This window comes from Cryptomeria japonica, chromosome 7 (assembly GCF_030272615.1).
Source record: "Cryptomeria japonica chromosome 7, Sugi_1.0, whole genome shotgun sequence".
NCBI classification, from domain to species: domain Eukaryota; kingdom Viridiplantae; phylum Streptophyta; class Pinopsida; order Cupressales; family Cupressaceae; genus Cryptomeria; species Cryptomeria japonica.
The window spans coordinates 281,817,329-281,829,416 of record NC_081411.1 but is presented as its reverse complement, the minus strand read 5'-3'; positions in this window follow the sequence as shown (position 1 = coordinate 281,829,416).

The following is a 12,088-nucleotide window of genomic DNA, read 5'->3' as shown; positions in this document are numbered from 1 at the left end:
CCCCTTATTTTGTATATATGTGCTACTACAGTGGCATTGGGGGCATTATTGGTGCAAACAGATGATCAAGGGAAGGAACACGCCATTTACTACATCAATCGGACATTGGTAGGATATGAACTCAATTAAACCCCCATTGAAAGAGCATGTTTGGCATTAGTGTTCAACACACAGAAACTACGACACTATATGCTAAATAATAAGACAAAATTAATTGCTAAAATTGATCCACTTAAATATCTCTTGTCCAAAGCTGCTCTCACTGGCAGAACTGCCAAATGGGTCATGCTCTTAAGAGAGTTTGACATTGAATATATGGATAGAAAGACAATCAAGGGACAAGTCATTGCAGATCAGTTGGCTGAAGCTCCACTTCTAGGTGACCATCCTCTTCTCACAGAATTACCAGATGAGTTCATTATGACTATTACCACATCCTCCACATGGAAATTGTATTTTGATGGCTCCTACACTCAAAATGGATCAAGGGCACGAATATTATTAGTCACACCTCAAGGAGATGGCATCCCAAAATCATACAAGATAGCCTTTGCATGTACCAATAACATAGCAGAATACGAGGCCCTCATCACAGGTTTACGCTTAGCTATCCACTGGAAAATAAAGGAATTACAAGTCTATGGCGATTCCCAACTCATCATAAAACAAGTCAATGATGAATACCAGACAAAAGATGATAAACTCCTTCCCTACCATACCATGGTTGAAGATCTTAAGCAACATTTCACAGCAATCAAGTTTGACCAAATCCTACGAACAAACAACAGGGCTGCAGATGTAATGGCCACCATTGGCTCCCTCCTTCAAATGCTAGCACACAAGTCAGAAGTGCGAGTTCTTGGTCGAGCAATTGTTTATACCGGCATATGACCTACCCGAGTCTGAAATGGTTTGTGTTCTCATTGGTCCCGAGTCCCCTTGGTACCAAGAAACCTTCGCTTTCCTCAAAGACAACACCATTCCCCCACACCTCACCAAAACCCAATAGCAAACCTTCATCTGCCGATGTGCCCATTACACCATCCTTGTAGACACCTTGTTCAGAAGGCATTTAGATGGTTCCCTCCTAAGGTGTTTAGATAAACAAGAAGCAGAATGGGCATTACGCGAAGTACACGAGGGTATCTGTGGGGCACACTCAAGTGGACTCACATTGGCTAAAAAACTTTTGAGAACAGGATACTATTGGCCTAAAATGGAAGAAGATGCATACAATTATGTGAAGAAATGCATCCCTTGCCAGTAGCATGGCGACAAGATTCATGCACCGTCACAAGAATTGTAGCCATTCATTACACCATGGCCCTTCTCGCAGTGGGGGCTTGATCTCATTGGGAAAATCCACCCTTCATCTTCCAACGGACATAAATTCATTATCACCGCCACCGAATACTTCACCAAGTGGGTAGAGGCTATCCCTCTTACTTTCACCACTCGCAAGCAAATATCCAAATTCATCTTGAACTACCTAATCTACCGATATGGCATCCCAAAAGTTATCATCATAGATAATGGTAAACAATTTAAGAACCAGGATGTCAAAGAACTCTACCAAAAATTCAACATCCAACACCGCTTCTCCACTCCATATTACCCCCAAGGCAATGGCCAAGCTGAGGCTTCTAATAAAACCCTAATAAAAATCCTCAAAAAGACAGTCAATGAAGCAGGCCATGATTGGCACCTCCAAATCCATCCTGCATTGTGGGCCTACCGCACCTCCATCCACACCCCCATAGGTGCCACTCCTTATTCCCTAGTATTTGGTTCCGAAGCCATCCTCTTCCTTGAGATCGAGATCCCCTCTCTAAGGGTATCACTACAAAACATCCTACCAGAGGAAGAATACAGAATTGCCCATTTACAAGAGCTAGAATTGTTAGATGAAAGGCACCTCAAGGCCTTGAATCATCTTCGGGTATATCAAAACCATTTGGGCATGAGTTATCATAAAAAAGTCAGAACCTGAGAATTCCAAGTTGGTGATCTTGTCCTCATGGAAAATCAAAAAAAACTACAAGAAAGAGAAAAGAAAGGAAAGTTCGAGCCTAATTGGCTTGGACCATATGTAATCACAGTGAAATATGGATCAGGAGCTTATCAGTTGGCTACTCCTGAAGGCGATCCTTTGGATGATCCAATGAATATCATGCACCTCAAAAGATTTTATGCTTAGTCCTCATAAAGTCTTAAATTGTCAAAAAAAAAAAAAATCAAGAAAAATTAAAAGAAAAAAATGAGAAAAAGATCCTGAAAAAATCGTCACTTTGGTGAAAACTTGGCAAACAGGCACCTTATGACACAAAAAATTAAAAAAGAAAGAAAAAGAAAGAAAAAAAAATTTGTCCATTAGTGAAAATGACTTGGTGGCGCTATGGACAAGTACCTTGGTGAAAACCTCTGTGCAGATGCCAAGGTAAATAACCGGATCCACTATCTATCATTTCGATACTACAAATCATCTGCTATCTAGCCCACCCATGCGCAACATTCCTTCTTTTCTGCTTCACAATAAAACATGCGTATGATGATGAAGTGTTCGCCTGAGTCATGAACAAGGAATGTCCCATTGAAATTGAGATTTTATGCCTCTGTGTGTAAGCTTCAAGAAGTCTTGAGAAACAATCCCAAGTCCATCCTAGTTCTACTCTTGGCAAGAGGTATCATGTGGTCGCAAGGAAGAGACTTATTAGATTTTGTTAGATCTTTTCATATAGGCTTGCATCTTTTGCCCTATGACTGCCACTATTTATGACTGCCTGGGTTCTTCCATATCCAGGCATGTTATGATAGGTGCATACTAAGGCATATTTCATAGTATGACATGTTTTGGATCCTTCTTGTATAAATTGGTGACTTGGTACTAGTGTTTATCAACACTTACCTTCTTGTGTACAAGAGGTATCGGTGTGTTTGAGGGTTTCCTTGCACGAACCCACAACTCTGTATTAGTGTTTCTTAACACTTGCATTGTTGTATGCAAGAAATTCTCATTTGTCTATAGAGTCAATCCACACCCTGCGTTTCTCATGGCATCTTGATTTCTATAATCAATGGTGCAAGTCACTCAGGGTAACATCAAACTAGGTTGGCTCTGCACATTTGTTGTGCACAAAATCTCACCATCATTCCATCAAATCCTAAATTCAATAATCCCATGGAGTTCTCAATTGCCCCCATTTTCCTCCGTGGTCTCGCATCTCGTATTCTTCTTTCCAAATACCTCACGGCTGCTTCATAATTGTTCCTCATCTATCGCTTCCACCTTAATTTTTCTTCCTCTATTTTTTTTTCCTCACATAATCCAATTTTGATTCTGATTCATGTCTTATACAGGATGTATCCTTCTTGAAACCAAACGTTGTGATCTGATCATGTCTTATACAGGATGAATCCTTCCTGAAACCAGACGTTGTGATCAATCATGTCTTATATAGGATGAATCCTTCCTGAAACCAGACGTTGTGATCTGATCATGTCTTATACAGGATGAATCCTTCCTGAAACCAGACATTGTGATTAGTCATGTCTTATACAGGATGTATCCTTCCTAAAACCAAACACTCCGATCATGTCTTATACAGGATGAATCCTTCCTAATACCAGATATTGTGATCAATCATGTCTTATACAGGATGAATCCTTCTTGAAACCAGACACTTTGATCATCTTTGTCTTATACAGGATAAATTCTTCTTGAAACCAGATCTAATCTAGATCTTATCAATCAAATCAAATCTATCGGGATATCAATTTTGCAAAACTCCAAAGATCAAATACCTCAATTGATCTCCTGAGGGGGCATCACCATACCATAATCTATCAATCAAGAGCCGGGGCATCCTATCAAACCAATATTAGCATCAAAACAAGATTATTCTTTAAATCGAAGTGTCATCACACCTCACTTCAATGAGAGGCAAAATGTAGACACTTAAAAATAATTATTTTAATTATTTTTAATTCCTCGCATAATTAATTAATTAATTATGTTAATTCAAATTTCTCTCAATATTAATTAAATATAATTAATATTGTCACTATAGCATATGATTGATTTATTTAATAAATCAATCCCTTTCTTTATTCTTCTAAAAAAATCAAATCCTCACAAACCTTCCTCTTAGCTAATTAATTTCAATTAATTAGTTAACCTACATGATTCCTACAAATCATCTTCTTAATTCATCATTAACCTAATAAATTCTTCTAAAAACTCCCTAAACTTACTTAACATTATTCTTCTAATTTTTTAATCCCTCCACTCATTCTCTCTCCTAGTCAAATTCTCCTACAAATATTAATCCCACCTAACATTTCCTCTAATCCCCCTCCTAATGAGTCGTTAATGGTTAATCAGCATGATTAGCCACAAAGTCAACTCCTTGCTTTTAAATACTCTTTTCCTAGGTGAATGTAAGATTTTGGAAATCTCACATTCCTCCAGGCATTCCCTCTCCCAAGGAATTTTTAATTCTTTTTTATTCCTCCAATCCCCATAATATCCTTTTTTGGAGAATTTTTAATTCCTCCAATGCACCTTGTGGAGGGTGGAGATACGAAATGCCTTTAAGGCACATTTCTTGGTCTCCACACCCTCTCTTGGACCTTGTGTGAGCTCACAAGTACATCTTAGCCCTTCATCTCGAATTCATCCTAGCCATTCGTTTTCCTTTCCTCTTCCTATAAATAGGGCTCCATCCCTTCTTTCTAAACATCTTGAAATCTAGTAAGTTTATGCTACCCTTTTGAGCCCAGGAAATCATCTTGGCAACTTGATCATCTCATCCTTATCATATTTCAAATCCATTCCATTTGTGCACAACATTGGAGAGCCATCCACATCCAGCAATCAAAGGAGCACATCAAGTGGAGCATTATCAAGGGGCGCCTTCACTTCATCAAGCTCAATCCGAAGGAGAAGGTAAAATAGCAAGGTGAAATGGTCTTTTAATGATATTTTAGCATTCTGCATGTTTATTTCGTTATGTTTTGATCATTTGACCTTCAAATCTATTTTCCCCTCTTCAAGTTGGTTAGTTTCTCTAGGGTATTCTTAGGGGGCATTACATTGACTACCCACCACTAGAAGGTTTATTAATTTAATCTCTACACAGATGCCACTTATCTAATTGCATTATTTACAATTAAAAATATCATTGTAACAAAGTAGGGTAAAATAAGATTATGAATTACATTTAAATATAGTCAAGTTTACTTATTTAGTATTAGGAATATACTAAGGAACATTAAACACATGCTCATTCCAAAAAACTAAACAAGAATGATAATACAATATTCTTCTTAACAAAGCAGGGTAAATTAGGAAGTTCACATTTAACATATGTCAATCTCGTCACTTAAATAAGGTTAGTTATACACATAGTATGTAATTCAATATTAATGATTAGCTAATTATTCAATTTATATCACAAGGAAGGATGAGATATTGTACAAACATATTTGTTCCTTATCACATACACATAAGCCATTCTATTAATTCTTAGAGTCATTCATAATGTTGGGGAATTAACCCCTATTAATACCATTGACCAATAGATTGAGATGATGAAAACTCAAGATTATGTATATAGATAATAATAAAAAACACTTTTAAAATCCAACAACATGTACAAAAGTAAATAGAATAATATGCATCCACAACATTTACACTAGACATAAGAATTTATTTGGGAAACCTTTTTTTGAGAAAATTCACCATTAAAAGAGGTTTATAGCTATATTATTTAGAATAAAAACTAATTCAATACAATAAGGTCTTTGAAACCTTCTACAAAGTCTCAATCTAAAAAAACACAAGCTAATGTTCACACACCAATAATGTATAATCAACACGTATTATTTCAGCTTACACAACTAGGTAACCTTAACATACTCTTACAAGATGATATATAGGGAGATACATAGAATATCAACCATCTAATTATCCAATCTATTGAAAAAATTTGAGCCCTCGTAATCATACCACATTGTAAGATAAATTAGTTGCAAAAAAAATAGAGAAAATAAAATAACATAATAATACATCATAACAACATAAGGATTTACAAACACAGGACTAACCCTTCCAGCTCGATTCTCCACTGCGGGCTCCTGCTACTCATTTATGAGCATTGCAAAACCCTAGCCTTGCAGGAAAATAAGCCAATTTCTGCTTCCCCGGGCAAGAGAAAGATGGAAGAGAGAGAAACTAGCAAGGAGAAGGTGTCATCCGACAAGAAAAGGAAAAGTGCCCCCGGGTTGGAAACATAGGACATTGTCAAGGAAAGCAGTGGTATGGAGATGGACGAATCTAATGGTGAAGAAAACTGGAAAGATGAGGAGCTGGGTAACGAGGAAGAAAGTGGCGATTTTGAGCCTGGTCAAGATAGCCCTATTATAAGCGAATGCCCTAGTAAGGACAATAGCCATCTGATGGAAGAAACGACTCCCAAGGATAATGAGGAAACCAAAGTTAATTCTGAGAAGGAAATGAACAAAGACTCTGAGAAGGACCTGACTGAGGACAGGGATAGCAAGGACAAGGAAAGTGCTAGTGAGGGGCTTATCCTGGATAATCTCAAGAAGCTCTCGGAGGCCAGAATGGATTTTGACAAATGGACCTACGAAACCCTGAAAAACCTAGAAAAGAAAGGGATAAATTCGCATAAAAAGAGGGAGGATGAAAACAAAGAGCAGATTAATTGGAAGCAGGAAATGGAGAACAAGGTAAAATTGCTAGAAGAGGGAAAAGAAGCGATGAAAAATCTGATGGGAGTTATCCCAAGTATCCTCTCAGCTATCACCAAAAACCTAGAGGACATCGCCAAGGTCTTTGACCATACTCCTAAACCGGTCATGGATCTTGACCTGGAGGAGGAGACCATCCAGACTGGAAGTGGTGATGCTACCCTGGCGGGTGGTACTACGAAGAGAACCAGGACCAGTATCAAGAAATTTGTGGCTACTGTTGCTAAGGATCCCGCCAACTTCAAAGACAACATCAAAGAGCTGGAAGAAACCAGCAATACCCTGGCTAAAGCCTTGGAAAAAATTTGATTTCTGGAAGGCTTGCTAGCTTTTCGGGGCTTTTTTGGGTTTTCTTCGATTTTCCACTGGTTTTTTCTTTTATGGTTCTGTTCCTTTCTGTTTCTCGTAGCTTTGCTGTTTAAGTCTTGCTTGTAAAGGGTTTCGGGGCCCCTTCAAAACCTGCTTTTTCATTAATAAAAAACAAAAGGATTTACATGATTAAACCTTAGTAGGGAAAAGATCCATGAGACAAAGTATTGATTTTTTTATTTCTTAGAGAAAACAAAGTATAATGTAATCCTCATGGAGCTACATATTAATTTTTTTTTACATAATTACACATCAAATCTAGGGCTTTTAGATGAACCACCTAGATTTAATCTATAGGAAAAGTATTTTTTAACCATATAATTTTTCTTTGGGAGCTATCACCCTTTAACCCTTAATTATGAGGTTCCCAATCTAGATACCCCTCCATTCCCAAGACAATGAGTTTCCCCACTTAGAACCCCCCAAGGTAGGTTGGTTTCCAAACCATGTAATAGACAAGTCCAAAAATTTAAGACCTCTTTTTATTGTTGTCACAATTCCAACACAACTAACCCATAAAATACAAAGAGTCATGCAACTATAACTTGACCATGCAAAAAATACCTATAAAACACAAGATGCCACTAAGAGGGGGGGGTGGGGGGGTGGTTGAATCAGTGGTTTTCAATATTTTAACCTTTTAACCCTAACTGTGTGGACCGGTTAGCTATTCAAACATTAAGTGAATATACCAGTGAGATGAGGAGAAGAGATCAATATGCAAGTAGACACAAATACACATCACAACACCAAATGCACAAGGAAAACCCAATGTGGGAAAAACCTCGGTGAGAAATGTTGCTGGATACTACTGCTCCAATCCAACCTCACAATAAACACTGTATTACAAAATTTAGGGTACCAACCCAAGGAGCACCAACCTAGGGAGCACCAATCCCTACTAATTTAAGGCACCAACCCAAGGAGCACCAACTCAGTGATTATAATGACTGTAAGCAATACAATAGTAATAACCTTGTTACAAATGTGCTTTGTAACTCTCACAAATGTCACTTCACCGATTCACCTCTACTCTATTCTCTGTCAGTTCTCCACTCATGATGTTCCTTCTCTTCTTTCCTCTTTGCTACAACCTTACCAGTTGAGTCCTCTTTCTGTTACTCGTCTCTTCTCTATCAATTCACTCTTGTCTCCCAGTTCAACCCTTCTTTGTTGGATCTCAATCCTCTTTGTTTGATTTCTCTTCTACTCTACTTCTGTCTTGTTGGTTCATCCACTGATGATTCAGACAACTGTTATATTCAGTAATAGTATACTAGTTTCCTTAACCTTACCCATTAAACCCCCGTTGAACCCTTCTTACTGGTTACCTTTCAACACTCAGTCACTAAGATCTTCTATAGATTATACTTTGACTGATTTTCTCACACTCACACTTTTTTCTCTTGCGTTTGGCATCCAACATCAAATCATTTGGCAACATAAAAAATATTCAATCTTTTTCTTGCTTATATATCCATCAGTCTTCCCACCAAAACTAAAAAATCAAACCTTGGTGCGCTTAGCGTTTATTCTACCGACACCATCCATATCAGATCATATTTGATCTTGTATGGGGATTGACAACCCACATCAAATCAGATAACATGCCATCTTTCAAACCTTCATGTGCATGTTTACTATACTTAGTAGTCTGCAACCTGTTTGTTGGCCTTGACCTTGTCAATCACCATAAATGATCTCGCAATTTCCTTCACCAAATCTGATATGCATATGCACAACTTACATCTATTATCACTCCAAATATCTTCACCTTCCGGCCTGCCTCGAGCTGCATCCTCCTGCACCTAACCCATGATTTCCGTAGTTGATATTAATGTCGACCTACTCACCAACTACCTCACTAAAACACTCTTCACTGACAACTGCATGTTTGACACCTAGAGTCCCTATGTCCTCTTTGTCGGCATCCACCTCAACTCAGTCACTTGTGTTAGTTCAAACAGTCACCGACCACAACACACAACCAGTGTATACCTATTGGCTCAACTTCCCTACCGGTTATCCTTCATACTATGTAGATCTTTGTTCTGCCAGTTGGATCAGATTAGCTCAGTCACTAAAACAAGACACATTTCCAAAGTGAGTCGCCATACACATCTTCATCCAGTGAGATACCTTACTTGCCTGCCTACATCTTTATTTGACCAGTTCTCCTCTCACTTGGTTTGCCAAGGTGGCAAACACATCACAACTCACTCTTCCTCTTCTATTCCGGTAGCTCATCATGCTTACTCTTGTTAATCTAGTGCACTGTTGGCATTTGCATGAAGATTGTATTAATGATATGTTATGTTGTCATTGGTGTCAATTGAACTGGTAATGATATTGCTGATATTGTTGTTATTGTTGATATTGTCTTATAATCAGTAGGAAGAGCTTTGTGAAGGTTATTGTAAACCGGTATGTAAGTTGGTGAGTTGAACCGATAATCAGAGTAAAAGGTTAAAGCATTTCTATATTATGTAATCGGTAAACCCTCCCAATTATTTTTGTTAAACCCTAATAGATTAAGGTTGTTGAACTGGTTATGTTAGTTTATGATCTAATGTTGAGCAGTAATGATGGTGACACATAAGGTCATTGCATGAAGATAAGTTCAAAATTTTTTGGTGCAGTTGTTTGTCTGGGGAATGAGCAAAGTGTATTGCATCTAATGCAAAGTGCACGATGAGTTACCAAGCTCGATGAAGTGGTAATCAAGGAGCAATTGAGGTTTTATTGATTGATGTGTAGAGATTGCTATGAAATCCAACGGTCATGCTTGTATCGACTTGTTTGTAATCTTGATGAAAGAATTAGATTTTTGTTGTGTTAACGACCTAATTGATTTTTTTTTAAGGTCGATGAAGTTGTTTTGTTTAATGTTTGCAAGAGTTGGCAGAAATCAATTGAGTGTGTGGTTGTCGAACTGGAGAATGAGTTTGTAGTTTGAGTAAAGGTAGATAGAAGCTTAAATGGATCTGATCAAGCAAATGTAGTGCTATTCAAACAGATCAAGAAACTCCTATTTTTTTTCTAACGATTGCAACAGAATTGAAATCCCCCAATTGGGTAAGCTCTAACAAGCTTGGTTACTTATTAAATCCTCTAGCAAGGTGGTCCATTAGATTGGATTTTCAAATCTTCTACTGAGGTTACTCCTTATACGGTATTTGCTTCTAACATGGCATTTGTAGTCAATCCCTTAATTGGGTGATTCCTAACAAGATCAATTCTTAACAAGACTTTTGTAAAATCTTTAACAATCTTGGCTCCTAACAGGGCAAACTTCAAAAGAGTTCAGATATTATCTTGTGAGTCTCATATCACCATGGTTTTTACCTATTTGGGTTTTCCACGTATAAATACTTTTGTCATGTAGTGAATATTTTTTTGGTTATGATCTTATGGTTGATTTGATTAACTATTTAACTATTTCTGATAAGCAATGATAACCGGAAGCATTGAGAAATGAAGCATTGGCATATGAGAAAGCATTTGAATGTTTACAAGTTAAATGTTGTTTACTATTAAGTTGCTATAATAGTTGACCAATATTCTTATGAGTATTGATCTTGATAGTGGTATATCATTGATAAGTTTACTTTGTATGTTTGAGTTTGAGTTTGGGAAGTTTGTATCAGTTTTTTTATTTACTAATTTAACCCCCCCATTTAGTAATCTACCAGATACTTATTCTTTCATCATGCCATCATCTGGTATCAAAGAATCTCAGGTCCTCTAAGGTCTAAGCCTAACAGCTTGAGGAAACGATCTGCTGGATCATGATGAAGAAGGAAGGTCTGAAGTTCAACAAAGAAAACTATAGGACATGGAGTGATAGAATGAAGATTTACATCAAGAGTCTGGGAAGTCAGTATTGTGATCATATAGATACTAAGTATATTGCACCTATTGGAATTCTGACTGATGATCAAAAGAAAGAACAACAAGAAAATCTTCAAGCATTGAAAGCTATTATTAGTTCCCTATATGATGTTGAATACGTAGATATTCATGGTCTTGAAACTGCATATGATGTATAGAAAAAACTTGAAGAGATTTATAGCAGTGTTGAACATGTTAAGATTGCTAAAGAAGAGAGTCTAAGAGGAAAGTTTGATGACATGAGGATGTCTGAAGGTGAGAATATCCAACAGTATGGTTAAAGGATAAAAGAGATAGTCGATGAAATTAAGAGTGCATGAGGGAAAGTGGAAGATGCCATAGTAATCAGTAAGGTACTGAGAACCCTGCTACCAGTCTATACTATTCGAGTTGCAGATATTCAGGAGTTGAAGTCCATTGACAAAACTAAGGTAACTCTTGAATCCATAATTGGCAAGCTTACTTCTTTTGAATTAAATGGTTATGATGGTAGTGTACAAAAATTTGAGTCTACATTTAGAGCTTCTGTTTCTAACCCATCTATGAGAAAAAGTAGAGATACTAGTCATGGCTATGAATCTGGATCTAGTAGAGATGCTAATGATGAAGACAGTTTAGTGGAGCTTGAAGCATTGTTGGCAAAGTGGTTTCCTAGAGGCACTGGTAAATACAGAGGTAAATTACCTTTAAAATGTTTTGCATGCAACAAGATTGGTCACATAGCAGCCAATTGTCCTAATTGTGAAAATTAACACAAGAGAGATAAATTCAAGAAGTATAAGGGTAAAGGCAAGAGAGATTGTCTTATTGCTATTGATAATGGTATCATTAATGAAGAATATGATGGTGATGCTAGTGAAGATATTGTGTTTGTAGCTATTAAGGAAGAGATATCAAACCAGAAGGCATTAGTATCCAGGATGGATAACTCTAATAATTGGATAATTGATAGTGGTTGTTCACATCATATGAACGGTGATTGGAGCAAATTTATTTCCTTGAAAGAATTTGATGGCAGTGTTGTTCGATTTGGCAATGACTCACCCTACATGGTTAA